At 44.2% G+C, this 25,834-nt stretch overlaps 26 non-coding genes across 26 annotated transcripts; 8 read left to right on the top strand and 18 right to left on the bottom strand.

Moving 5' to 3' along the window:
- Nucleotides 1-169: 169 nt before the first annotated feature.
- Nucleotides 170-285, bottom strand: LOC137042121 (U5 spliceosomal RNA). Its single transcript, XR_010898237.1, has one exon. It is a non-coding gene; the product is annotated as a U5 spliceosomal RNA (small nuclear RNA).
- An 804-nt stretch (nucleotides 286-1,089) lies between these two features.
- On the bottom strand, nucleotides 1,090-1,205 carry LOC137042120 (U5 spliceosomal RNA). Its single transcript, XR_010898236.1, has one exon. It is a non-coding gene; the product is annotated as a U5 spliceosomal RNA (small nuclear RNA).
- An 803-nt stretch (nucleotides 1,206-2,008) lies between these two features.
- LOC137042119 (U5 spliceosomal RNA) lies at nucleotides 2,009-2,124 on the bottom strand. Its single transcript, XR_010898235.1, has one exon. It is a non-coding gene; the product is annotated as a U5 spliceosomal RNA (small nuclear RNA).
- An 806-nt stretch (nucleotides 2,125-2,930) lies between these two features.
- On the bottom strand, nucleotides 2,931-3,046 carry LOC137042215 (U5 spliceosomal RNA). The gene has a single exon (XR_010898327.1). It is a non-coding gene; the product is annotated as a U5 spliceosomal RNA (small nuclear RNA).
- Nucleotides 3,047-3,605: 559 nt separating this feature from the next.
- LOC137042264 (U5 spliceosomal RNA) lies at nucleotides 3,606-3,719 on the bottom strand. The gene has a single exon (XR_010898372.1). It is a non-coding gene; the product is annotated as a U5 spliceosomal RNA (small nuclear RNA).
- Nucleotides 3,720-3,926: 207 nt separating this feature from the next.
- Nucleotides 3,927-3,998, top strand: trnad-guc (transfer RNA aspartic acid (anticodon GUC)). Its single transcript has one exon. It is a non-coding gene; the product is annotated as a tRNA-Asp (tRNA).
- Nucleotides 3,999-4,279: 281 nt separating this feature from the next.
- LOC137042118 (U5 spliceosomal RNA) lies at nucleotides 4,280-4,395 on the bottom strand. The gene has a single exon (XR_010898234.1). It is a non-coding gene; the product is annotated as a U5 spliceosomal RNA (small nuclear RNA).
- Nucleotides 4,396-4,846: 451 nt separating this feature from the next.
- On the top strand, nucleotides 4,847-4,918 carry trnad-guc (transfer RNA aspartic acid (anticodon GUC)). Its single transcript has one exon. It is a non-coding gene; the product is annotated as a tRNA-Asp (tRNA).
- A 281-nt stretch (nucleotides 4,919-5,199) lies between these two features.
- Nucleotides 5,200-5,315, bottom strand: LOC137042255 (U5 spliceosomal RNA). The gene has a single exon (XR_010898365.1). It is a non-coding gene; the product is annotated as a U5 spliceosomal RNA (small nuclear RNA).
- Nucleotides 5,316-6,119: 804 nt separating this feature from the next.
- LOC137042117 (U5 spliceosomal RNA) lies at nucleotides 6,120-6,235 on the bottom strand. Its single transcript, XR_010898233.1, has one exon. It is a non-coding gene; the product is annotated as a U5 spliceosomal RNA (small nuclear RNA).
- Nucleotides 6,236-7,039: 804 nt separating this feature from the next.
- On the bottom strand, nucleotides 7,040-7,155 carry LOC137042224 (U5 spliceosomal RNA). The gene has a single exon (XR_010898336.1). It is a non-coding gene; the product is annotated as a U5 spliceosomal RNA (small nuclear RNA).
- Nucleotides 7,156-14,532: 7,377 nt separating this feature from the next.
- On the bottom strand, nucleotides 14,533-14,648 carry LOC137042242 (U5 spliceosomal RNA). Its single transcript, XR_010898352.1, has one exon. It is a non-coding gene; the product is annotated as a U5 spliceosomal RNA (small nuclear RNA).
- An 804-nt stretch (nucleotides 14,649-15,452) lies between these two features.
- Nucleotides 15,453-15,568, bottom strand: LOC137042223 (U5 spliceosomal RNA). Its single transcript, XR_010898335.1, has one exon. It is a non-coding gene; the product is annotated as a U5 spliceosomal RNA (small nuclear RNA).
- Nucleotides 15,569-16,019: 451 nt separating this feature from the next.
- Nucleotides 16,020-16,091, top strand: trnad-guc (transfer RNA aspartic acid (anticodon GUC)). The gene has a single exon. It is a non-coding gene; the product is annotated as a tRNA-Asp (tRNA).
- Nucleotides 16,092-16,372: 281 nt separating this feature from the next.
- LOC137042260 (U5 spliceosomal RNA) lies at nucleotides 16,373-16,488 on the bottom strand. Its single transcript, XR_010898369.1, has one exon. It is a non-coding gene; the product is annotated as a U5 spliceosomal RNA (small nuclear RNA).
- Nucleotides 16,489-16,939: 451 nt separating this feature from the next.
- Nucleotides 16,940-17,011, top strand: trnad-guc (transfer RNA aspartic acid (anticodon GUC)). The gene has a single exon. It is a non-coding gene; the product is annotated as a tRNA-Asp (tRNA).
- A 269-nt stretch (nucleotides 17,012-17,280) lies between these two features.
- On the bottom strand, nucleotides 17,281-17,396 carry LOC137042111 (U5 spliceosomal RNA). Its single transcript, XR_010898229.1, has one exon. It is a non-coding gene; the product is annotated as a U5 spliceosomal RNA (small nuclear RNA).
- An 803-nt stretch (nucleotides 17,397-18,199) lies between these two features.
- On the bottom strand, nucleotides 18,200-18,315 carry LOC137042116 (U5 spliceosomal RNA). Its single transcript, XR_010898232.1, has one exon. It is a non-coding gene; the product is annotated as a U5 spliceosomal RNA (small nuclear RNA).
- Nucleotides 18,316-18,766: 451 nt separating this feature from the next.
- On the top strand, nucleotides 18,767-18,838 carry trnad-guc (transfer RNA aspartic acid (anticodon GUC)). Its single transcript has one exon. It is a non-coding gene; the product is annotated as a tRNA-Asp (tRNA).
- A 281-nt stretch (nucleotides 18,839-19,119) lies between these two features.
- LOC137042114 (U5 spliceosomal RNA) lies at nucleotides 19,120-19,235 on the bottom strand. The gene has a single exon (XR_010898231.1). It is a non-coding gene; the product is annotated as a U5 spliceosomal RNA (small nuclear RNA).
- A 451-nt stretch (nucleotides 19,236-19,686) lies between these two features.
- trnad-guc (transfer RNA aspartic acid (anticodon GUC)) lies at nucleotides 19,687-19,758 on the top strand. Its single transcript has one exon. It is a non-coding gene; the product is annotated as a tRNA-Asp (tRNA).
- A 281-nt stretch (nucleotides 19,759-20,039) lies between these two features.
- Nucleotides 20,040-20,155, bottom strand: LOC137042222 (U5 spliceosomal RNA). Its single transcript, XR_010898334.1, has one exon. It is a non-coding gene; the product is annotated as a U5 spliceosomal RNA (small nuclear RNA).
- Nucleotides 20,156-20,606: 451 nt separating this feature from the next.
- trnad-guc (transfer RNA aspartic acid (anticodon GUC)) lies at nucleotides 20,607-20,678 on the top strand. The gene has a single exon. It is a non-coding gene; the product is annotated as a tRNA-Asp (tRNA).
- A 281-nt stretch (nucleotides 20,679-20,959) lies between these two features.
- On the bottom strand, nucleotides 20,960-21,075 carry LOC137042248 (U5 spliceosomal RNA). The gene has a single exon (XR_010898358.1). It is a non-coding gene; the product is annotated as a U5 spliceosomal RNA (small nuclear RNA).
- A 451-nt stretch (nucleotides 21,076-21,526) lies between these two features.
- On the top strand, nucleotides 21,527-21,598 carry trnad-guc (transfer RNA aspartic acid (anticodon GUC)). Its single transcript has one exon. It is a non-coding gene; the product is annotated as a tRNA-Asp (tRNA).
- Nucleotides 21,599-21,879: 281 nt separating this feature from the next.
- Nucleotides 21,880-21,995, bottom strand: LOC137042113 (U5 spliceosomal RNA). Its single transcript, XR_010898230.1, has one exon. It is a non-coding gene; the product is annotated as a U5 spliceosomal RNA (small nuclear RNA).
- Nucleotides 21,996-25,834: the final 3,839 nt, after the last annotated feature.

Genomic DNA, 25,834 nt, shown 5'->3' with positions numbered 1-25,834 from the left:
GGTGTTTTTATGCATATTTGGCCTGGGTTTGTGTTGCATTTCCACTGTTCTGACCAGCAGGGGCCACCAGCGCGTGGCACCTCAAAGCAGTGATTCGTTCGGCCAAGCGTTCGGTTCAGTTGACCCCAACGCTTCCAAAAAAATGCTCTGTTTTTGAACAAATACACGTGGCTCTGCTGTGAGCAGAGCATCCAAAAATAGCAAAAACTCGCAAATGTTCCCCTCCACGGAAATCTTTAGTAAAAGGCGAAAGATTTATGCGTGAATGAAGAGAAACTCGAGTTGTACCCTTGAGATGTTGGGCCAATGGGCTCCCACCAACATGCCACAATGCTCAGCAAGGGTAACGTCTGGTGCTGGATCCTGCCACCCTGCTTTTTTCTTTTTTAAATCATCGAGCCATTTCCATTGGAAGGAGCAAATGTAATAAGAATCCGCCCCATCACCAGATGACCGCAAACCCTGCCTAAGACGATGTCACTGAGGCCGATAGTACGTTGAAGACCAATGGTGGTATTCGCACAAGATTTTTTTATGAACTTCCTGGAAGCGAAATGAAAAACCCTTCATCTCCTTCCATTGCGGGTTGATTCCTCCACAGGACAGGGTAAGCTCCTCTCCTGCCCCCTTGGCCAAAATAAAAGGGTTAAATAATGACTCCCATAATGGAAAGCATACCCAGTATTTAGCGACTTCTCAACGGTTGCGCATGCAAAACAGTGTCTGCAAGACTCAGTCCTTGTTAGTATAGTGGACAGTATCTCCGCCTGTCACGCGGAAGACCGGGGTTCGATTCCCCGACGGGGAGGTTTCTTCTTTATGACGGCAAAACACCTTGCATAAGCTCAGGCTTTACAGTCAACCCGCCGTTCAAGACTCGCCTGATGATGATCAGCTGACTGCGCAATGGGCTTGTAAAAGGTGTTTTTATGCATATTTGGCCTGGGTTTGTGTTGCATTTCCCCTGTTCTGACCAGCAGGGGCCACCAGCGCGTGGCACCTCAAAGCAGTGATTCGTTCGGCCAAGCATTCGGTTCAGTTGACCCCAAAGATTCCAATAAAATGCTCTGTTTTTGAACAAATACATGTGGCTCTGCTGTGAGCAGAGCATCCAAAAATAGCAAAAACTCGCAAATGTTCCCCTCCACGGAAATCTTTAGTAAAAGGCGAAAGATTTATGCGTGAATGAAGAGAAACTCGAGTTGTACCCCTGAGATGTTGGGCCAATGGGCTCCCACCAACATGCCACAATGCTCAGCAAGGGTAACGTCTGGTGCTGGATCCTGCCACCCTGCTTTTTTCTTTTTTAAATCATCGAGCCATTTCCATTGGAAGGAGCAAATGTAATAAGAATCCGCCCCATCACCAGATGACCGCAAACCCTGCCTAAGACGATGTCACTGAGGCCGATAGTACGTTGAAGACCAATGGTAGTATTCGCACGAGATTTTTTTATGAACTTCCTAAAAGCGAAATGAAAAACCCTTCATCTCCTTCCATTGCGGGTTGATTCCTCCACAGGACAGGGTAAGCTCCTCTCCTGACCCCTTGGCCAAAATAAAAGGGTTAAATAATGACTCCCATAATGGAAAGCATACCCAGTAGTTAGCGACTTCTCAACGGTTGCGCATGCAAAACAGTGTCTGCAAGACTCAGTCCTCGTTAGTATAGTGGACAGTATCTCCGCCTGTCACGCGGAGACCGGGGTTCGATTCCCCGACGGGGCGGTTTCTTCTTTATGACGGCCAAACACCTTGCATAAGCTCAGGCTTTACAGTCAACCCGCCGTTCAAGACTCGCCTGATGATGATCAGCTGACTGCGCAATGGGCTTGTAAAAGGTGTTTTTATGCATATTTGGCCTGGGTTTGTGTTGCATTTCCACTGTTCTGACCAGCAGGGGCCACCAGCGCGTGGCACCTCAAAGCAGTGATTCGTTCGGCCAAGCGTTCGGTTCAGTTGACCCCAACGCTTCCAAAAAAATGCTCTGTTTTTGAACAAATACACGTGGCTCTGCTGTGAGCAGAGCATCCAAAAATAGCAAAAACTCGCAAATGTTCCCCTCCACGGAAATCTTTAGTAAAAGGCGAAAGATTTATGCGTGAATGAAGAGAAACTCGAGTTGTACCCTTGAGATGTTGGGCCAATGGGCTCCCACCAACATGCCACAATGCTCAGCAAGGGTAACGTCTGGTGCTGGATCCTGCCACCCTGCTTTTTTCTTTTTTAAATCATCGAGCCATTTCCATTGGAAGGAGCAAATGTAATAAGAATCCGCCCCATCACCAGATGACCGCAAACCCTGCCTAAGACGATGTCACTGAGGCCGATAGTACGTTGAAGACCAATGGTAGTATTCGCACGAGATTTTTTTATGAACTTTCTGGAAGCGAAATGAAAAACCCTTCATCTCCTTCCATTGCGGGTTGATTCCTCCACAGGACAGGGTAAGCTCCTCTCCTGCCCCCTTGGCCAAAATAAAAGGGTTAAATAATGACTCCCATAATGGAAAGCATACCCAGTATTTAGCGACTTCTCAACGGTTGCGCATGCAAACATGTGTCTACAAGACTCAGTCCTCGTTAGTATAGTGGACAGTATCTCCGCCTGTCACGCGGAAGACCGGGGATCGATTCCCCGACGGGGAGGTTTCTTCTTTATGACGGCAAAACACCTTGCATAAGCTCAGGCTTTACAGTCAACCCCCGCCGTTCAAGACTCGCCTGATGATGATCAGCTGACTGCGCAATGGGCTTGTAAAAGGTGTTTTTATGCATATTTGGCCTGGGTTTGTGTTGCATTTCCACTGTTCTGACCAGCAGGGGCCACCAGCGCGTGGCACCTCAAAGCAGTGATTTGTTCGGCCAAGCGTTCGGTTCAGTTGACCCCAAAGATTCCAATAAAATGCTCTGCTTTTGAACAAATACATGTGGCTCTGCTGTGAGCAGAGCATCCAAAAATAGCAAATACTCGCAAATGTTCCCCTCCACGGAAATCTTTAGTAAAAGGCGAAAGATTTATGCGTGAATGAAGAGAAACTCGAGTTGTACCCCTGAGATGTTGGGCCAATGGCCTCCCACCAACATGCCACAATGCTCAGCAAGGGTAACGTCTGGTGCTGGATCCTGCCACCCTGCTTTTTTCTTTTTTAAATCATCGAGCCATTTCCATTGGAAGGAGCAAATGTAATAAGAATCCGCCCCATCACCAGATGACCGCAAACTCTGCCTAAGACGATGGCACTGAGGCTCAGTCCTCGTTAGTATAGTGGACAGTATCTCCGCCTGTCATGCGGAAGACCGGGGTTCGATTCCCCGACGGGGAGGTTTCTTCTTTATGACGGCCAAACACCTTGCATAAGCTCAGGGTTTACAGTCAACCCGCCGTTCAAGACTAGCCTGATGATGATCAGCTGACTGCGCAATGGGCTTGTAAAAGGTGTTTTTATGCATATTTGGCCTGGGTTTGTGTTGCATTTCCACTGTTCTGACCAGCAGGGGCCACCAGCGCGTGGCACCTCAAAGCAGTGATTCGTTCGGCCAAGCGTTCTGTTCAGTTGACCCCAAAGATTCCAATAAAATGCTCTGTTTTTGAACAAATACATGTGGCTCTGCTGTGAGCAGAGCATCCAAAAATAGCAAAAACTCGCAAATGTTCCCGCCACGGAAATCTTTAGTAAAAGGCGAAAGATTTATGCGTGAATGAAGAGAAACTCGAGTTGTACCCCTGAGATGTTGGGCCAATGGGCTCCCACCAACATGCCACAATGCTCAGCAAGGGTAACGTCTGGTGCTGGATCCTGCCACCCTGCTTTTTTCTTTTTTAAATCATCGAGCCATTTCCATTGGAAGGAGCAAATGTAATAAGAATCCGCCCCATCACCAGATGACCGCAAACTCTGCCTAAGACGATGTCACTGAGGCTCAGTCCTCGTTAGTATAGTGGACAGTATCTCCGCCTGTCACGCGGAAGACCGGGGTTCGATTCCCCGACGGGGAGGTTTCTTCTTTATGACGGCCAAACACCTTGCATAAGCTCAGGCTTTACAGTGAACCCGCCGTTCAAGACTCGCCTGATGATGATCAGCTGACTGCGCAATGGGCTTGTAAAAGGTGTTTTTATGCATATTTGGCCTGGGTTTGTGTTGCATTTCCACTGTTCTGACCAGCAGGGGCCACCAGCGCGTGGCACTTCAAAGCAGTGATTCGTTCGGCCAAGCGTTCGGTTCAGTTGACCCCAACGCTTCCAAAAAAATGCTCTGTTTTTGAACAAATACACGTGGCTCTGCTGTGAGCAGAGCATCCAAAAATAGCAAAAACTCGCAAATGTTCCCCTCCACGGAAATCTTTAGTAAAAGGCGAAAGATTTATGCGTGAATGAAGAGAAACTCGAGTTGTACCCCTGAGATGTTGGGCCAATGGGCTCCCACCAACATGCCACAATGCTCAGCAAGGGTAACGTCTGGTGCTGGATCCTGCCACCCTGCTTTTTTCTTTTTTAAATCATCGAGCCATTTCCATTGGAAGGAGCAAATGTAATAAGAATCCGCCCCATCACCAGATGACCGCAAACCATGCCTAAGACGATGTCACTGAGGCCGATAGTACGTTGAAGACCAATGGTAGTATTCGCACGAGATTTTTTTATGAACTTCCTGGAAGCGAAATGAAAAACCCTTCATCTCCTTCCATTGCGGGTTGATTCCTCCACAGGACAGGGTAAGCTCCTCTCCTGCCCCCTTGGCCAAAATAAAAGGGTTGAATAATGACTCCCATAATGGAAAGCATACCCAGTATTTAGCGACTTCTCAAGGGTTGCGCATGCAAAACAGTGTCTGCAAGACTCAGTCCTCGTTAGTATAGTGGACAGTATCTCCGCCTGTCACGCGGAAGACCGGGGTTCGATTCCCCGACGGGGAGGTTTCTTCTTTATGACGGCCAAACACCTTGCATAAGCTCAGGCTTTACAGTCAACCCGCCGTTCAAGACTCGCCTGATGATGATCAGCTGACTGCGCAATGGGCTTGTAAAAGGTGTTTTTATGCATATTTGGCCTGGGTTTGTGTTGCATTTCCACTGTTCTGACCAGCAGGGGCCACCAGCGCGTGGCACCTCAAAGCAGTGATTCGTTCGGCCAAGCGTTCGGTTCAGTTGACCCCAACGCTTCCAAAAAAATGCTCTGTTTTTGAACAAATACACGTGGCTTTGCTGTGAGCAGAGCATCCAAAAATAGCAAAAACTCGCAAATGTTCCCCTCCACGGAAATCTTTAGTAAAAGGCGAAAGATTTATGCGTGAATGAAGAGAAACTCGAGTTGTACCCTTGAGATGTTGGGCCAATGGGCTCCCACCAACATGCCACAATGCTCAGCAAGGGTAACGTCTGGTGCTGGATCCTGCCACCCTGCTTTTTTCTTTTTTAAATCATCGAGCCATTTCCATTGGAAGGAGCAAATGTAATAAGAATCCGCCCCATCACCAGATGACCGCAAACCCTGCCTAAGACGATGTCACTGAGGCCGATAGTACGTTGAAGACCAATGGTAGTATTCGCACAAGATTTTTTTATGAACTTCCTGGAAGCGAAATGAAAAACCCTTCATCTCCTTCCATTGCGGGTTGATTCCTCCACAGGACAGGGTAAGCTCCTCTCCTGCCCCCTTGGCCAAAATAAAAGGGTTAAATAATGACTCCCATAATGGAAAGCATACCCAGTATTTAGCGACTTCTCAACGGTTGCGCATGCAAAACAGTGTCTGCAAGACTCAGTCCTTGTTAGTATAGTGGACAGTATCTCCGCCTGTCACGCGGAAGACCGGGGTTCGATTCCCCGATGGGGAGGTTTCTTCTTTATGACGGCAAAACACCTTGCATAAGCTCAGGCTTTACAGTCAACCCGCCGTTCAAGACTCGCCTGATGATGATCAGCTGACTGCGCAATGGGCTTGTAAAAGGTGTTTTTATGCATATTTGGCCTGGGTTTGTGTTGCATTTCCCCTGTTCTGACCAGCAGGGGCCACCAGCGCGTGGCACCTCAAAGCAGTGATTCGTTCGGCCAAGCATTCGGTTCAGTTGACCCCAAAGATTCCAATAAAATGCTCTGTTTTTGAACAAATACATGTGGCTCTGCTGTGAGCAGAGCATCCAAAAATAGCAAAAACTCGCAAATGTTCCCCTCCACGGAAATCTTTAGTAAAAGGCGAAAGATTTATGCGTGAATGAAGAGAAACTCGAGTTGTACCCCTGAGATGTTGGGCCAATGGGCTCCCACCAACATGCCACAATGCTCAGCAAGGGTAACGTCTGGTGCTGGATCCTGCCACCCTGCTTTTTTCTTTTTTAAATCATCGAGCCATTTCCATTGGAAGGAGCAAATGTAATAAGAATCCGCCCCATCACCAGATGACCGCAAACCCTGCCTAAGACGATGTCACTGAGGCCGATAGTACGTTGAAGACCAATGGTAGTATTCGCACAAGATTTTTTTATGAACTTCCTGGAAGCGAAATGAAAAACCCTTCATCTCCTTCCATTGCGGGTTGATTCCTCCACAGGACAGGGTAAGCTCCTCTCCTGCCCCCTTGGCCAAAATAAAAGGGTTAAATAATGACTCCCATAATGGAAAGCATACCCAGTATTTAGCGACTTCTCAACGGTTGCGCATGCAAAACAGTGTCTGCAAGACTCAGTCCTTGTTAGTATAGTGGACAGTATCTCCGGCTGTCACGCGGAAGACCGGGGTTCGATTCCCCGACGGGGAGGTTTCTTTTTTATGACGGCCAAACACCTTGCATAAGCTCAGGCTTTACAGTCAACCCGCCGTTCAAGACTCGCCTGATGATGATCAGCTGACTGCGCAATGGGCTTGTAAAAGGTGTTTTTATGCATATTTGGCCTGGGTTTGTGTTGCATTTCCACTGTTCTGACCAGCAGGGGCCACCAGCGCGTGGCACCTCAAAGCAGTGATTCGTTCGGCCAAGCGTTCGGTTCAGTTGACCCCAAAGATTCCAATAAAATGCTCTGTTTTTGAACAAATACACGTGGCTCTGCTGTGAGCAGAGCATCCAAAAATAGCAAAAACTCCCAAATGTTCCCCTCCACGGAAATCTTTAGTAAAAGGCGAAAGATTTATGCGTGAATGAAGAGAAACTCGAGTTGTACCCCTGAGATGTTGGGCCAATGGGCTCGCACCAACATGCCACAATGCTCAGCAAGGGTAACGTCTGGTGCTGGATCCTGCCACCCTGCTTTTTTCTTTTTTAAATCATCGAGCCATTTCCATTGGAAGGAGCAAATGTAATAAGAATCCGCCCCATCACCAGATGACCGTGTAAGACTGAAAAAACTAGTATATGCCGAAATGTCTGAATGAAGAACAAGGACTCTCTGAGAAAATAAAGGAAATTAACATCTGAACTGTCCCTCACACACCACTGGAGACGCAAGTCTCACCTCAGTATCAGCTAATCTACATCTTTCCCTATATACCCCGTCTCCCCCAATTCCTTCCCCGTCTCATGCTGAGATCACCTGAAAATACACACAAAATCTCTATATTACAATGTCAATCCACACGATACAGTATTATATGTGTTTGATATCATTTGAAATGTTTCAGTGCGACTGGTACAAATATCTCAACTCCACAGAAGTTAACCAAAAGATAATCAATGTTTTAAGAGTTTAAAGATATCTTGTCTTAGTTTGGTGGGTGTGGCTTTCAGCCATTTGGCCTTTACATCAATACAAGTCTTGATCAATGCAAATTCCCATTGTGCACTCGTGTTTACATTTGAAAGAGTTTGTGCATTTGTTTCTGGGTATTTAAGGAAATGTTGCAAACAGCTCAGGGCTTGACACTTTAAACCGGTCAGCCCGTAATGTTGGATGTCTCAAAATAGCCAGCATTATGTAGTTTTCAGAAGTCAGGTATACATTTCATTCTTTACTTCAGACTATTTGATGTTATATATGGATTACCTTTGAATTGACTATGTAATTGGCTTTATACATTTACCTGACTGTTAAATAAAATTGTTATACTTTGATTGATTCTGACTTGCTCTGGAATTATTCAGGTTGGGTATAATTTCAACAATGGGTTAAACGGAATAATTAAATGTGTAGTTAAACTATTAAAAATGAATGACCAAATAACCAATTGGCATTCTAACCCAAATTCTAAATTATAATTAAATGGAGTCAGATAACGAGGAATTGGAAATAAAATCCCCTTTTCCCCGCTGAAAAGACGAACGCGCAGCGAACTTCACCCGCCGATCGTTAGCCTCCATTGGGACGATTTGGGCGGCCTTACAAAATGGTGACCAGCCTCCGTGATGTTGCGACTCTCTTACGAGCAACGTCTTTTCAGCGAAGTATTCGATTTTAAAATCAACAAGAGGTTTGAGCTTCTCTTTCTTCAGCTGTTCTGGTAAGTAAAATTCTTTTTGCCTTTTTAGAAATGTTTAGGGAAAAACAGACGCATCCCATATAGACACATGAATAGAATGGGTCGGAATACCCAATGTTAGACCGGAACCGCAATCCGGTGGGGTTTAAGAATTTAGATACAATCACATATCAGGGACATGATAGCGACAGCGCAGTAGAGGAATTAAAACTCGTGTTATGGATTTTAAAATATTTCCGTACGCATCAAGAGATTAAACCTAAATTGGAAAAATATCTTCCAAACTATTTCCTGGGACTCGATAAACATTTGTAAATTAGAACGTTTTTTAAATCAGCTAAATGCTTTCTCTATTGTTTTATTAGCTTTGTTGCAACAAACTAGCAACGCACGGTGAGAACGAGCAAACAATAGAATGAGAACTCTAAGCATGTAAACAACTGGAATACATTTGTGATTTGATAAATAGCAATGTTTATATTTGTTTATGAAAAGCAAAGTAGGAAAACAGGCTGATGTAACATTTAAAAGTTAAGAACTTTTTGTTTGATCAGAATTGGCTATAAATATTATTGCTACGCAGCAAATTACTCGTGACTAGAAATGATTAAGAGGTGGTAAGAATTTAAATCTAAGAGACTGATATACAGAATAATAGTGATGTTGTTACTGTATTTTTATTAAGAAACCGCATGTTAATGTTCTGAGTGGCTCAGCGAGTCCACGGGGCGTACCACGCCCACTCGGAGAACAGACTTTCTCTCCCTGTTCAATGGGAGCATTTCGCCCAATAAGTAACAAACTAAATCTATCACATTTTGTGAATACAGTTAAAATTACCATTGTGCCGCCATGCAGATTAGTCTTTAAATAGACTAAATCAAGCAAATAGACATTTGTAATCTCAAAAGATGAGTGAATGTGCTTGCATCAGCCTGAACCACAGTCTTTTTCATATTCAAATGTATTGACGCGATGCAATCTAAAACTTCTTCAGAATTCAAACAGAGATTTGGCGATACACTCAGCATGTTCCTTCAGTGTTAACAACAACAGAGTCGCCCATTGGCTTTAAGCCTGACCATTGTTGTGCACGTGGTGAACATGATGGTGCAGCAATGATTGCCTTTTGAAGAAAAGAACACAAATGAGCTGTTCCACAGACTCTTCAGGAACCAGAAATAATATTATTTAATTTATATTGTTTTTAATATAATATAATTGTATTATAAATCAAAACATAATATACATTGTATTATAATTGCCAAGCAGGGCATTAGGAGAAAGATCAAATTATGTATGGATTGTTACATTTGATTTCATTCTAATTTAATCTGAAATTATGGACTTTAGTAGATTACGTTGTATCCATTCGTTACCGCAAATCTGCGTCAGGTTAGAAACGGACTAAAACTACTTTTGAGTGGAGCATTGGGGCACGCCAATTGAGATTTTAGAGCTCCGTCTAACGCTTAGCATTAGTTCAAGTGTACTTAGATTGTGAAGGCTAAAAAGGGAATTTCCGTTTAGGACAACAATGTTGCTCGACCAACCTAAATAGGGTGAGCCTTACCTCTGTTTAAAGTAAAGTTACTCTAGCTAAGTGTACATGGGAAACCATGGCACGATCATACCAAAACTACTATTAGAGAAAGTATCGGTCGACTTATAGCTATAGTAGTGGTCGTGACCTCTGACTAGAGATAACATTGCTTTAATTTAAGTGTACACAGTCTATGGGGACTAAACAAAATACTTTTAGAATGAGTGAGCATGTGGGCAACCCTCTAAATAGTATAGTCAATTACCTCTGTCTACATGACTAAGACTGGCGAGTTTGTGATCGTGGGCCCGCATAATAAATGGCCAGTGCGAGGACCCTAAGCGACGGTGAGAACCGAATAAACAAGTCCAATAAGAGAAAAGAGTTAAATAGATTAATCAAACACGTACTCAAATGTATAAATTATTAAAAATCTTTGGAAACCTTTTAGTTTATGGAGTCAGATGAAATATTGAGGTAATGCATATAGAAATGTATTGGATTTTAATCTTGTGTTGCATTGGGTTAATTCCCAGTGCCAAAAGGGAGGGGTTGTGCTGTTATCTTTTGCCTTTACAAGAACACAGCTATATGTGTGGCACTGATAATAGCAAACCAATTCACCCTTCACCACAGAAGTACCTCAATTTTTTTTACAGGTCACAGAGACCTCAAATAATCAAATGTGTGTGCGACACCGTAAAACAAAATTCAAAGCAGAAAACACCAAAACAGGTGAATCAATTTCTGCCCACAGATCTGACTGTAAAGAGAGCAACTGGAAATAAAGCCATGGGAACCAACCCATCGGAATTCATGACAGTATGAGCGATAAAAGCTCTGATTAATCCAGAAAAATTCTCCAGCACAACTGGGGTTTCTAATGCTCACAGCAGACTGTGAAGGCTCGACTGTAAGAACAGTTTTAAGGTGTCACACACTGTACTAAAACAACAGCAACAATTCAGACCTGGCCGATGAAACGCTGTTTCATGTGACAGCCAGGATGAAAATTGCAACAGGCATAATAGTGCCATTCAAATAAGTCCACATCTGACTGAAGCTGTTGATAATGTCAGAATTAACTGTGATTCTCTTTGCATTATTTCTGTCTCAGGTTGACAACTGCAATTCCTTGGAGAACGGACGCTGGAAAGGGGCTAACACCCCAAAGTGGGCAAACTCAACAATGGAATTGTCAGAGCAACTTGAAATGAGGGAGATGGGTGCGAATACACTTGATGGGGTCATTCACACTTCACAAAATGTATACATGATCTCCCAGTGTAGCACTGGAACTAAATTTTGCAACACAGATTGTTATTGATAAGACTCCACCCATCTCCACACAGAACACACACCTCCTTCACTACACCCTCATATCACCTGAAACAGATCAAATCTATCCAGGTTGTACACTACACATAAAAGATGGCATAGAGTCCAAAAGTGTTACCTCACTAAAGATCTATTGTCCATCTTTTCACAACAACAGATCCAAATAGCTTCACACACACAGGATAGTAGAGTTGGTCACATGATGACAGTATCACAAAGACACACATAGCAAACGCTATTCACAACATCCTCATGGGAAAACACTGTATTACACATGTGCAAGGCTAATCACAAATTGATGAGGCAAATTCTAAAGCAGAAAGACAGACCTGCTATGGAAATTCAAAATTTTTAAACTTTCTGATTGTTATTGATGTGGTTGGAAAGTCAGAGGGCCCCTGATTTGTCAACACATCACTAATAACAGAAATATTATCAAAGTAGATAAAGCTGAAGTGTGAGCACTTCAATCAATTTACAAAAATTAAAATTTGATCCTGTAATCGATTTTGATGTAGCCTGCCTGCTGCACTCACACACTCACACTCACACTCACACTCACACTCACACTCACACTCACACTCACACTCACACACACACACACACACACACACACACACACACACACACTCACACTCACTCTCACTCTCACTCTCACACACACACACACACACACACACACACACACACACACACACACACACACACACACACACACTGTGACAAGGAATACACAATCTCCATTATTGAATGACTAAACCTATTTAGATCTGCCTTAATTGCATTGGAAGATTCCTGAACAAACACAGTGGTTATTATATATATATATGTATATCTTCATAATTGTGATTGAATATTGAATATTATTGATGATGTTATTATTATATGCATATCGTCTATTTAAATATATAAACTGCACTGACTTTTTGCTGCATTTCCTTAGGTAATTCAGACCAAGAATACTTAAATTCCGCTGTCACTTTATCACAGTGATAGTGAAGAATTAGGTGATTAAATACCACCCCACCAATTATGACCTTGAAAAACACTTGAGAGAAGGTGTACCAATCGCACTGCTGACATGAACCCACATTGTTTTTTCTTTTATGTTTTCTTGCATTATATGTTCTTATGCATTTCTCTACGGTTTTAAGTTCATCAGTGTTCAGTCGTTAAGTGGACATTAAGACTCTTTTCAGGTGTCAACTACGGAGAAGCCTTCCACCTATTGAAATCTACCCAGTGAACCACACCATTGGAGGTGTGAGGATTACACAAGGAGAGTCAGATTATCGGGAAGGTGCAGAAGCAGAAGCTTCCCCATGAAGAAGTGACACGTTAACTGAACATTCACCAAGGTCCGAGACTGACTCTATGAACATGCTGTGCTGAACCACAGGTAGAACACCTGAACACATTCACCCACCAGCTTAAACTCAAGCTACACAAACCTGGTGAGACGGTGTCCTGCAGGTGAACAAAGAACCTTCCAAAGGGCTCTGCAGCTGCTAAGACAATTTCGTCATCTCAAGGATTGAACCAACGTCTAACCAACATCTAACAGTGATCCCATAGGACCACCAGAGTTTGACCCATTGGGATCAAGAGGTGGAACTGTAAGACTGAAAAAACTAGTATATGCCGAAATGTCTGAATGAAGAACAAGGACTCTCTGAGAAAATAAAGGAAATTAACATCTGAACTGTCCCTCACACACCACTGGAGACGCAAGTCTCACCTCAGTATCAGCTAATCTACATCTTTCCCTATATACCCCGTCTCCCCCAATTCCTTCCCCGTCTCATGCTGAGATCACCTGAAAATACACACAAAATCTCTATATTACAATGTCAATCCACACGATACAGTATTATATGTGTTTGATATCATTTGAAATGTTTCAGTGCGACTGGTACAAATATCTCAACTCCACAGAAGTTAACCAAAAGATAATCAATGTTTTAAGAGTTTAAAGATATCTTGTCTTAGTTTGGTGGGTGTGGCTTTCAGCCATTTGGCCTTTACATCAATACAAGTCTTGATCAATGCAAATTCCCATTGTGCACTCGTGTTTACATTTGAAAGAGTTTGTGCATTTGTTTCTGGGTATTTAAGGAAATGTTGCAAACAGCTCAGGGCTTGACACTTTAAACCGGTCAGCCCGTAATGTTGGATGTCTCAAAATAGCCAGCATTATGTAGTTTTCAGAAGTCAGGTATACATTTCATTCTTTACTTCAGACTATTTGATGTTATATATGGATTACCTTTGAATTGACTATGTAATTGGCTTTATACATTTACCTGACTGTTAAATAAAATTGTTATACTTTGATTGATTCTGACTTGCTCTGGAATTATTCAGGTTGGGTATAATTTCAACAATGGGTTAAACGGAATAATTAAATGTGTAGTTAAACTATTAAAAATGAATGACCAAATAACCAATTGGCATTCTAACCCAAATTCTAAATTATAATTAAATGGAGTCAGATAACGAGGAATTGGAAATAAAATCCCCTTTTCCCCGCTGAAAAGACGAACGCGCAGCGAACTTCACCCGCCGATCGTTAGCCTCCATTGGGACGATTTGGGCGGCCTTACAACCGCAAACCCTGCCTAAGACGATGTCACTGAGGCCGATAGTACGTTGAAGACCAATGGTAGTAATCGCACAAGATTTTTTTATGAACTTCCTGGAAGCGAAATGAAAAACCCTTCATCTCCTTCCATTGCGGGTTGATTCCTCCACAGGACAGGGTAAGCTCCTCTCCTGCCCCCTTGGCCAAAATAAAAGGGTTAAATAATGACTCCCATAATGGAAAGCATACCCAGTATTTAGCGACTTCTCAACGGTTGCGCATGCAAAACAGTGTCTGCAAGACTCAGTCCTTGTTAGTATAGTAGACAGTATCTCCGCCTGTCACGCGGAAGACCGGGGTTCGATTCCCCGACGGGGAGGTTTCTTCTTTATGACGGCAAAACACCTTGCATAAGCTCAGGCTTTACAGTCAACCCGCCGTTCAAGACTCGCCTGATGATGATCAGCTGACTGCGCAATGGGCTTGTAAAAGGTGTTTTTATGCATATTTGGCCTGGGTTTGTGTTGCATTTCCACTGTTCTGACCAGCAGGGGCCACCAGCGCGTGGCACCTCAAAGCAGTGATTCGTTCGGCCAAGCGTTCGGTTCAGTTGACCCCAAAGATTCCAATAAAATGCTCTGTTTTTGAACAAATACATGTGGCTCTGCTGTGAGAAGAGCATCCAAAAATAGCAAAAACTCGCAAATGTTCCCCTCCACGGAAATCTTTAGTAAAAGGCGAAAGATTTATGCGTGAATGAAGAGAAACTCGAGTTGTACCCCTGAGATGTTGGGCCAATGGGCTCCCACCAACATGCCACAATGCTTAGCAAGGGTAACGTCTGGTGCTGGATCCTGCCACCCTGCTTTTTTCTTTTTTAAATCATCGAGCCATTTCCATTGGAAGGAGCAAATGTAATAAGAATCCGCCCCATCACCAGATGACCGCAAACCCTGCCTAAGACGATGTCACTGAGGCCGATAGTACGTTGAAGACCAATGGTAGTATTCGCACAAGATTTTTTTATGAACTTCCTGGAAGCGAAATGAAAAACCCTTCATCTCCTTCCATTGCGGGTTGATTCCTCCACAGGACAGGGTAAGCTCCTCTCCTGCCCCCTTGGCCAAAATAAAAGGGTTAAATAATGACTCCCATAATGGAAAGCATACCCAGTAGTTAGCGACTTCTCAACGGTTGCGCATGCAAAACAGTGTCTGCAAGACTCAGTCCTCGTTAGTATAGTGGACAGTATCTCCGCCTGTCACGCGGAAGACCGGGGTTCGATTCCCCGATGGGGAGGTTTCTTCTTTATGACGGCAAAACACCTTGCATAAGCTCAGGCTTTACAGTCAACCCGCCGTTCAAGACTCGCCTGATGATGATCAGCTGACTGCGCAATGGGCTTGTAAAAGGTGTTTTTATGCATATTTGGCCTGGGTTTGTGTTGCATTTCCCCTGTTCTGACCAGCAGGGGCCACCAGCGCGTGGCACCTCAAAGCAGTGATTCGTTCGGCCAAGCGTTCGGTTCAGTTGACCCCAAAGATTCCAATAAAATGCTCTGTTTTTGAACAAATACATGTGGCTCTGCTGTGAGCAGAGCATCCAAAAATAGCAAAAACTCCCAAATGTTCCCCTCCACGGAAATCTTTAGTAAAAGGCGAAAGATTTATGCGTGAATGAAGAGAAACTCGAGTTGTACCCCTGAGATGTTGGGCCAATGGGCTCGCACCAACATGCCACAATGCTCAGCAAGGGTAACGTCTGGTGCTGGATCCTGCCACCCTGCTTTTTTCTTTTTTAAATCATCGAGCCATTTCCATTGGAAGGAGCAAATGTAATAAGAATCCGCCCCATCACCAGATGACCGCAAACCCTGCCTAAGACGATGTCACTGAGGCCGATAGTACGTTGAAGACCAATGGTAGTATTCGCACGAGATTTTTTTATGAAGTTCCTGGAAGCGAAATGAAAAACCCTTCATCTCCTTCCATTGCGGGTTGATTCCTCCACAGGACAGGGTAAGCTCCTCTCCTGCCCCCTTGGCCAAAATAAAAGGGTTAAATAATGACTCCCATAATGGAAAGCATACCCAGTAGTTAGCGACTTCTCAACGGTTGCGCATGCAAAACAGTGTCTGCAAGACTCAGTCCTCGTTAGTATAGTGGACAGTATCTCCGCCTGTCACGCGGAAGACCGGGGTTCGATTCCCCGACGGGGAGGTTTCTTCTTTATGACGGCAAAACACCTTGCATAAGCTCAGGCTTTACAGTCAACCCGCCGTTCAAGACTCGCCTGATGATGATCAGCTGACTGCGCAATGGGCTTGTAAAAGGTGTTTTTATGCATATTTGGCCTGGGTTTGTGTTGCATTTCCCCTGTTCTGACCAGCAGGGGCCACCAGCGCGTGGCACCTCAAAGCAGTGATTCGTTCGGCCAAGCATTCGGTTCAGTTGACCCCAAAGATTCCAATAAAATGCTCTGTTTTTGAACAAATACATGTGGCTCTGCTGTGAGCAGAGCATCCAAAAATAGCAAAAACTCGCAAATGTTCCCCTCCACGGAAATCTTTAGTAAAAGGCGAAATATTTATGCGTGAATGAAGAGAAACTCGAGTTGTACCCCTGAGATGTTGGGCCAATGGGCTCGCACCAACATGCCACAATGCTCAGCAAGGGTAACGTCTGGTGCTGGATCCTGCCACCCTGCTTTTTTCTTTTTTAAATCATCGAGCCATTTCCATTGGAAGGAGCAAATGTAATAAGAATCCGCCCCATCACCAGATGACCGCAAACCCTGCCTAAGACGATGTCACTGAGGCCGATAGTACGTTGAAGACCAATGGTAGTATTCGCACGAGATTTTTTTATGAAGTTCCTGGAAGCGAAATGAAAAACCCTTCATCTCCTTCCATTGCGGGTTGATTCCTCCACAGGACAGGGTAAGCTCCTCTCCTGCCCCTTTGGCCAAAATAAAAGGGTTAAATAATGACTCCCATAATGGAAAGCATACCCAGTATTTAGCGACTTCTCAACGGTTGCGCATGCAAAACAGTGTCTGCAAGACTCAGTCCTCGTTAGTATAGTGGACAGTATCTCCGCCTGTCACGCGGAAGACCGGGGTTCGATTCCCCGACGGGGAGGTTTCTTCTTTATGACGGCCAAACACCTTGCATAAGCTCAGGCTTTACAGTCAACCCGCCGTTCAAGACTCGCCTGATGATGATCAGCTGACTGCGCAATGGGCTTGTAAAAGGTGTTTTTATGCATATTTGGCCTGGGTTTGTGTTGCATTTCCACTGTTCTGACCAGCAGGGGCCACCAGCGCGTGGCACTTCAAAGCAGTGATTCGTTCGGCCAAGTTGACCCCAACGCTTCCAAAAAAATGCTCTGTTTTTGAACAAATACACGTGGCTCTGCTGTGACCAGAGCATCCAAAAATAGCAAAAACTCACAAATGTTCCCCTCCACGGAAATCTTTAGTAAAAGGCGAAAGATTTATGCGTGAATGAAGAGAAACTCGAGTTGTACCCCTGAGATGTTGGGCCAATGGGCTCCCACCAACATGCCACAATGCTCAGCAAGGGTAACGTCTGGTGCTGGATCCTGCCACCCTGCTTTTTTCTTTTTTAAATCATCGAGCCATTTCCATTGGAAGGAGCAAATGTAATAAGAATCCGCCCCATCACCAGATGACCGCAAACCCTGCCTAAGACGATGTCACTGAGGCCGATAGTACGTTGAAGACCAATGGTAGTATTCGCACAAGATTTTTTTATGAACTTCCTGGAAGCGAAATGAAAAACCCTTCATCTCCTTCCATTGCGGGTTGATTCCTCCACAGGACAGGGTAAGCTCCTCTCCTGCCCCCTTGGCCAAAATAAAAGGGTTAAATAATGACTCCCATAATGGAAAGCATACCCAGTATTTAGCGACTTCTCAACGGTTGCGCATGCAAAACAGTGTCTGCAAGACTCAGTCCTTGTTAGTATAGTGGACAGTATCTCCGCCTGTCACGCGGAAGACCGGGTTCGATTCCCCGACGGGGAGGTTTCTTCTTTATGACGGCCAAACACCTTGCATAATCTCAGGCTTTACAGTCAACCCGCCGTTCAAGACTCGCCTGATGATGATCAGCTGACTGCGCAATGGGCTTGTAAAAGGTGTTTTTATGCATATTTGGCCTGGGTTTGTGTTGCATTTCCCCTGTTCTGACCAGCAGGGGCCACCAGCGCATGGCACCTCAAAGCAGTGATTCGTTCGGCCAAGCGTTCGGTTCAGTTGACCCCAAAGATTCCAATAAAATGCTCTGTTTTTGAACAAATACATGTGGCTCTGCTGTGAGCAGAGCATCCAAAAATAGCAAAAACTCGCAAATGTTCCCCTCCACGGAAATCTTTAGTAAAAGGCGAAAGATTTATGCGTGAATGAAGAGAAACTCGAGTTGTACCCCTGAGATGTTGGGCCAATGGGCTCCCACCAACATGCCACAATGCTCAGCAAGGGTAACGTCTGGTGCTGGATCCTGCCACCCTGCTTTTTTCTTTTTTAAATCATCGAGCCATTTCCATTGGAAGGAGCAAATGTAATAAGAATCCGCCCCATCACCAGATGACCGCAAACCCTGCCTAAGACGATGTCTTTGAGGCCGATAGTACGTTGAAGACCAATGGTAGTATTCGCACAAGATTTTTTTATGAACTTCCTGGAAGCGAAATGAAAAACCCTTCATCTCCTTCCATTGCGGGTTGATTCCTCCACAGGACAGGGTAAGCTCCTCTCCTGCCCCCTTGGCCAAAATAAAAGGGTTAAATAATGACTCCCATAATGGAAAGCATACCCAGTATTTAGCGACTTCTCAACGGTTGCGCATGCAAAACAGTGTCTGCAAGACTCAGTCCTCGTTAGTATAGTGGACAGTATCTCCGCCTGTCACGCGGAAGACCGGGGTTCGATTCCCCGACGGGGAGGTTTCTTTTTTATGACGGCCAAACACCTTGCATAAGCTCAGGCTTTACAGTCAACCCGCCGTTCAAGACTCGCCTGATGATGATCAGCTGACTGCGCAATGGGCTTGTAAAAGGTGTTTTTATGCATATTTGGCCTGGGTTTGTGTTGCATTTCCACTGTTCTGACCAGCAGGGGCCACCAGCGCATGGCACCTCAAAGCAGTGATTCGTTCGGCCAAGCGTTCGGTTCAGTTGACCCCAAAGATTCCAATAAAATGCTCTGTTTTTGAACAAATACATGTGGCTCTGCTGTGAGCAGAGCATCCAAAAATAGCAAAAACTCGCAAATGTTCCCCTCCACGGAAATCTTTAGTAAAAGGCGAAAGATTTATGCGTGAATGAAGAGAAACTCGAGTTGTACCCCTGAGATGTTGGGCCAATGGGCTCCCACCAACATGCCACAATGCTCAGCAAGGGTAACGTCTGGTGCTGGATCCTGCCACCCTGCTTTTTTCTTTTTTAAATCATCGAGCCATTTCCATTGGAAGGAGCAAATGTAATAAGAATCCGCCCCATCACCAGATGACCGCAAACCCTGCCTAAGACGATGTCTTTGAGGCCGATAGTACGTTGAAGACCAATGGTAGTATTCGCACAAGATTTTTTTATGAACTTCCTGGAAGCGAAATGAAAAACCCTTCATCTCCTTCCATTGCGGGTTGATTCCTCCACAGGACAGGGTAAGCTCCTCTCCTGCCCCCTTGGCCAAAATAAAAGGGTTAAATAATGACTCCCATAATGGAAAGCATACCCAGTATTTAGCGACTTCTCAACGGTTGCGCATGCAAAACAGTGTCTGCAAGACTCAGTCCTCGTTAGTATAGTGGACAGTATCTCCGCCTGTCACGCGGAAGACCGGGGTTCGATTCCCCGACGGGGAGGTTTCTTTTTTATGACGGCCAAACACCTTGCATAAGCTCAGGCTTTACAGTCAACCCGCCGTTCAAGACTCGCCTGATGATGATCAGCTGACTGCGCAATGGGCTTGTAAAAGGTGTTTTTATGCATATTTGGCCTGGGTTTGTGTTGCATTTCCACTGTTCTGACCAGCAGGGGCCACCAGCGCATGGCACCTCAAAGCAGTGATTCGTTCGGCCAAGCGTTCGGTTCAGTTGACCCCAAAGATTCCAATAAAATGCTCTGTTTTTGAACAAATACATGTGGCTCTGCTGTGAGCAGAGCATCCAAAAATAGCAAAAACTCCCAAATGTTCCCCTCCACGGAAATCTTTAGTAAAAGGCGAAAGATTTATGCGTGAATGAAGAGAAACTCGAGTTGTACCCCTGAGATGTTGGGCCAATGGGCTCGCACCAACATGCCACAATGCTCAGCAAGGGTAACGTCTGGTGCTGGATCCTGCCACCCTGCTTTTTTCTTTTTTAAATCATCGAGCCATTTCCATTGGAAGGAGCAAATGTAATAAGAATCCGCCCCATCACCAGATGACCGCAAACCCTGCCTAAGACGATGTCACTGAGGCCGATAGTACGTTGAAGACCAATGGTAGTATTCGCACGAGATTTTTTTATGAACTTCCTGGAAGCGAAATGAAAAACCCTTCATCTCCTTCCATTGCGGGTTGATTCCTCCACAGGACAGGGTAAGCTCCTCTCCTGCCCTTTTGGCCAAAATAAAAGGGTTAAATAATGACTCCCATAATGGAAAGCATACCCAGTATTTAGCGACTTCTCAACGGTTGCGCATGCAAAACAGTGTCTGTAAGACTCAGTCCTCGTTAGTATAGTGGACAGTATCTCCGCCTGTCACGCGGAAGACCGGGGTTCGATTCCCCGACGGGGAGGTTTCTTCTTTATGACGGCCAAACACCTTGCATAAGCTCAGGCTTTACAGTCAACCCGCCGTTCAAGACTCGCCTGATGATGATCAGCTGACTGCGCAATGGGCTTGTAAAAGGTGTTTTTATGCATATTTGGCCTGGGTTTGTGTTGCATTTCCACTGTTCTGACCAGCAGGGGCCACCAGCGCGTGGCACCTCAAAGCAGTGATTCGTTTGGCCAAGCGTTCGGTTCAGTTGACCTCAAAGATTCCAATAAAATGCTCTGTTTTTGAACAAATACATGTGGCTCTGCTGTGAGCAGAGCATCCAAAAATAGCAAAAACTCGCAAATGTTCCCCTCCACGGAAATCTTTAGTAAAAGGCGAAAGATTTATGCTTGTATGAAGAGAAACTCGAGTTGTACCCCTGAGATTTTGGGCCAATGGGCTCCCACCAACATGCCACAATGCTCAGCAAGGGTAACGTCTGGTGCTGGATCCTGCCACCCTGCTTTTTTCTTTTTTAAATCATCGAGCCATTTCCATTGGAAGGAGCAAATGTAATAAGAATCCGCCCCATCACCAGATGACCGCAAACCCTGCCTAAGACGATGTCACTGAGGCCGATAGTACGTTGAAGACCAATGGTAGTATTCGCACAAGATTTTTTTATGAACTTCCTGGAAGCGAAATGAAAAACCCTTCATCTCCTTCCATTGCGGGTTGATTCCTCCACAGGACAGGGTAAGCTCCTCTCCTGCCCCCTTGGCCAAAATAAAAGGGTTAAATAATGACTCCCATAATGGAAAGCATACCCAGTATTTAGCGACTTCTCATCGGTTGCGCATGCAAAACAGTGTCTGCAAGACTCAGTCCTCGTTAGTATAGTGGACAGTATCTCCGCCTGTCACGCGGAAGACCGGGGTTCGATTCCCCGACGGGGAGGTTTCTTTTTTATGACGGCCAAACACCTTGCATAAGCTCAGGCTTTACAGTCAACCCGCCGTTCAAGACTCGCCTGATGATGATCAGCTGACTGCGCAATGGGCTTGTAAAAGGTGTTTTTATGCATATTTGGCCTGGGTTTGTGTTGCATTTCCCCTGTTCTGACCAGCAGGGGCCACCAGCGCGTGGCACCTCAAAGCAGTGATTCGTTCGGCCAAGCGTTCGGTTCAGTTGACCCCAAAGATTCCAATAAAATGCTCTGTTTTTGAACAAATACATGTGGCTCTGCTGTGAGCAGAGCATCCAAAAATAGCAAAAACTCGCAAATGTTCCCCTCCACGGAAATCTTTAGTAAAAGGCGAAAGATTTATGCGTGAATGAAGAGAAACTCGAGTTGTACCCCTGAGATGTTGGGCCAATGGGCTCCCACCAACATGCCACAATGCTCAGCAAGGGTAACGTCTGGTGCTGGATCCTGCCACCCTGCTTTTTTCTTTTTTAAATCATCGAGCCATTTCCATTGGAAGGAGCAAATGTAATAAGAATCCGCCCCATCACCAGATAACCGCAAACCCTGCCTTTTGCGCATGCAAAACAGTGTCTGCAAGACTCAGTCCTTGTTAGTTTAGTGGACAGTATCTCCACCTGTGCCCGACGGTGAGGCTTAAATAAGCTCAGGCTTTATAATTAATCTGCTGATAATCATTGAATCATTGCCTACAGTTGTTGTTCAATGTTTATAGAATGTGTAGGTGGAACTCATGATTAAACGCAACTTCTGTTTTACACCATATACGGTAGTACCTCATTGTAAAAAGTTCCACATTAAGCTCGCTTTACAGGCACCACAGACCCCCCAAAGAAAAACTTCAAAATGAGACTTAAACTGCAAACATCACTCAGAACATAAACCTTCCATCCGTATTGCAAAAGTAAACACAGAACATTCATCAACAATACAGAGTTCAGAAAGATGCATCACATCGAAACTTTCGAAACACATTTCTAAGCAAAGAACTATAGAAATGATTCATGCAAATATAGTCTTAACCATTTAGACATCTGGTCCATGCTTGTTAAAAAGCGTAAAGGGAAAAAAATGTAAAGGAAAAGAGAGCTAAATAAATCCTCTTATATTAGCCTCGCAAACGGTTATTTTTTGGGGGTCAAAATCCAACTGCTGTGTCTGCTCGGTTTCAAACCAAGGAACTTTCGTGTCAATAGCGTACCGTAGGGTTTTACTCAGGGCCTTCACTAACGATCAACACACCCCACTGCAATAACAACACAGACACCGATACATACCAGCATGTGGCCAGCAGCCATATCACCCTGTAGCCCAAGACTGGTTTCCCACTGAAGCTAAGCAGGGCTGAGCCTGGTCAGTACCTGGATGGGAGACCAACTGGGAAAACCAGTTTGCTACTGGTAGAGGTGTTAGTGAGGCCAGCAGGGGGCGCTCACCCTGTGGTCTGTGTGGGTCCTAACGCCCCAGTATAGTGATGGGGACACTATACTGTCAAAGAGCACCATCCTTCGGATGAGACGTTAAACCGAGGTCCTGACTCTCTGTGGTCATTAAAAATCCCATGGCACTTCTCGTAAAAGAGTAGGGGTGTAACCCCGGTGTCCTGGCCAAATTCCCTTTGAATGGCCCTTACCAATCATGGCCTCCTAATAATCCCCATCCACTGAATTGGCTCTATCACCCTCTCTCCTCTCCACCTATCACTGGTGAGTGGTGAGCGCACTGGCGCCGTTGTACTGTGGCTGCCGTGGCATCATCCAAGTGCTGCACACTGGTGGTGGTTGATGAGAGACCCCTGACATGCGCTTTGGGTGTACAGTAGTACATTTGAAAGTGCTATATAAATGCCTCATTCATACAAAATACAATCATGCACTACTGTTACGAACATCACTTTCAAAATGCTCTTTGGGAAGAGGGCAAGCAACATAAATGGTCAAAGCGAGACAAAAGGCAATTTAACTATTTATTGATACCATCGCACTCACGTGTCACCGTTTAGGCAACTGGTGAAATTAATTAAAATCAACTCACTGGCACAAATACTTTTAAACAAACAAAAACACAGACCATCAAGACCATCAAAACAAACAGAAAAAAACAGCTTCTCTGCTAACCTTACCGGCTTGGCGTCAGGATCGATCAGAATGCGCACGAAGCTCATTAGAACGCAGCCCGCTATCCGCAGCGGCCATAACTTATTTCACATAGATTGCTCACAACCCGCGAAAAGTTAAAACAGCTGATTACGTTCTATCGCAACATTTTATTGGCTGATGACCTACGTCAGTCAAAGTTATGATCCAATCGAAAATAGCAGCTTTAATGGAAGGCTAGATATTCTACTATTGCTGGTCCTCGAAGCTGCGATGCGTTTAGATGATGACATATGGAAAATACAGCCCAGCCTCACAAAAAATAACCACATTCTTTCTGGAAATATAATTGTAACGTATTGAAATAGACAGTAATTGCATTTAGACACGTTCAGCCACACATTAATTTAATTGATCTATATATATATATATATATATATATATATATATATATATATATATATATATATATATATATATATATATATATATATATATAAAAATTTGTTGTTGTTTTGTTTTTTGACAGCGCATCTTGTGGGCTTTTTCAAAGAAAGGTTAATTTCATAATCTGCCATGCAAGCTTTGTGTCAGTCAGTGTAAATTCCTCAAACAACAGGACAGAGTTCCTTAGTATGATTGCCTTCAACTAGCTCAAAAGTGAGGGCTTTGTAGCGTGGGCATCCACTTGCTGCAGAGCCATTTCAGCATGTAAGGTAAAAAAAAAACCTCAGCTTGTTTGCACCCAGTTTCAACTGGCGACCATTTAGTGGCAAACCAGAAATTTTCTATTACTCAACAGGAAACCTCACTGGTCGTTTGTTTTATTTTTTAAGTTTTTTTTTAAAGAGTTTACACCACAAATTGACCTTCAAGTTTACTGACCTGCTCAAAAGAAGTCCACATGAGAATTTTTTTTGCAGAAGCCATCTACTGTTTTCACCCAGGTTTGAACTATTTTTCTTACAAAAACCCATACATTTCCTTCAGGTCTTTATTAACCCCCGGAGCCGTGTGGAGATGGATTATGATGGGTGGATGCACTTTTTTGAGCTTCAAACTCATGGGCCCCGTTCACTGCCATTATAAAACTTTGAAGCCTCAGTCTCAGATTGTATTCATCAGATAGAAGAAAGTCGTATTCACCAAGGATAGCTTCAGGGAGAGTAAATAACTGGATCATTTTCCTTTTAAAGTGAACTAATCCTTTCAATCACTGTAAACTTAAGTCACTGGTAGTTCCTATTGTGCTGGGTAAGACCCTAAGTAGGAGCAAAATTAGTTCCCCAAAAAGCCGTTCCTAGAAATAAAATCATTCGAGTTCCGCCATCGGTTCTAGAAACTATGAAAAGGCTCCTCTGGTCCGAAAGCCCAAATTAGGGTGCATTAGACTTCGCTAGACAAGACCCTGTTCCTCTGGGATCATGCAGATATTTTGAAGCCCTTCCTCTGAAACTACATTGATTTGGACCTTCAACTGTTGGTTCCCATTGAAGTCCATTATGGAGAAAAATCCTGGAATGTTTTCCTCAAAAAATGTAATTTCTTTACGACTGAAGAAAGAAAGACATTAACATTGGATGGCATAGGGGTGAGTAAAATATCAGGACATTTTCATTTTGAAGTGAACTAAGCCTTTAAATGGTTTTCTCTAAGACAAAGAATGTCCAAGATTAAGGTGACCAGATTTCTGAAATGGACACCGGGGACATTTCCTATTTGGGTGGTCAAAATATCACTGGAATATCATTTGCCATTATCCATTAATTTAAAAAACGAGGACAATACATATTTCAATGTTTTTTGAATTGTTGTGGGTTCCCTATCTTATTATTTACATTAATAAATATTATTATTTAGTTTGATTAGTAGGATTTTTGATAATGAAGTAAGGAGAAACAGGTATAAACAGTGAGTGCTAATGAGTCCGGCAAAGGATTATGGGTAATGTAGTCTTTGATGGCGTAACAGTCTGGAGTGGAGTGCCCTCTAGTGATAATCAGGGGCACTCTCACTGGTGAAACGTGACACATGGTATGGCTCACTCTGCTTGGTGAGAAATTAAATAAACAACACTCTTTTACAAAATGGTAAAATGTAGAGCCTTTCCCA

The sequence above is a fragment of the Pseudorasbora parva genome, chromosome 15 (assembly GCF_024679245.1).
Source record: "Pseudorasbora parva isolate DD20220531a chromosome 15, ASM2467924v1, whole genome shotgun sequence".
Classification (NCBI taxonomy): Eukaryota; Metazoa; Chordata; class Actinopteri; order Cypriniformes; family Gobionidae; genus Pseudorasbora; species Pseudorasbora parva.
The sequence above is the reverse complement of the archived record's forward strand: the minus strand, read 5'-3'. Positions and strand labels throughout refer to the sequence as shown.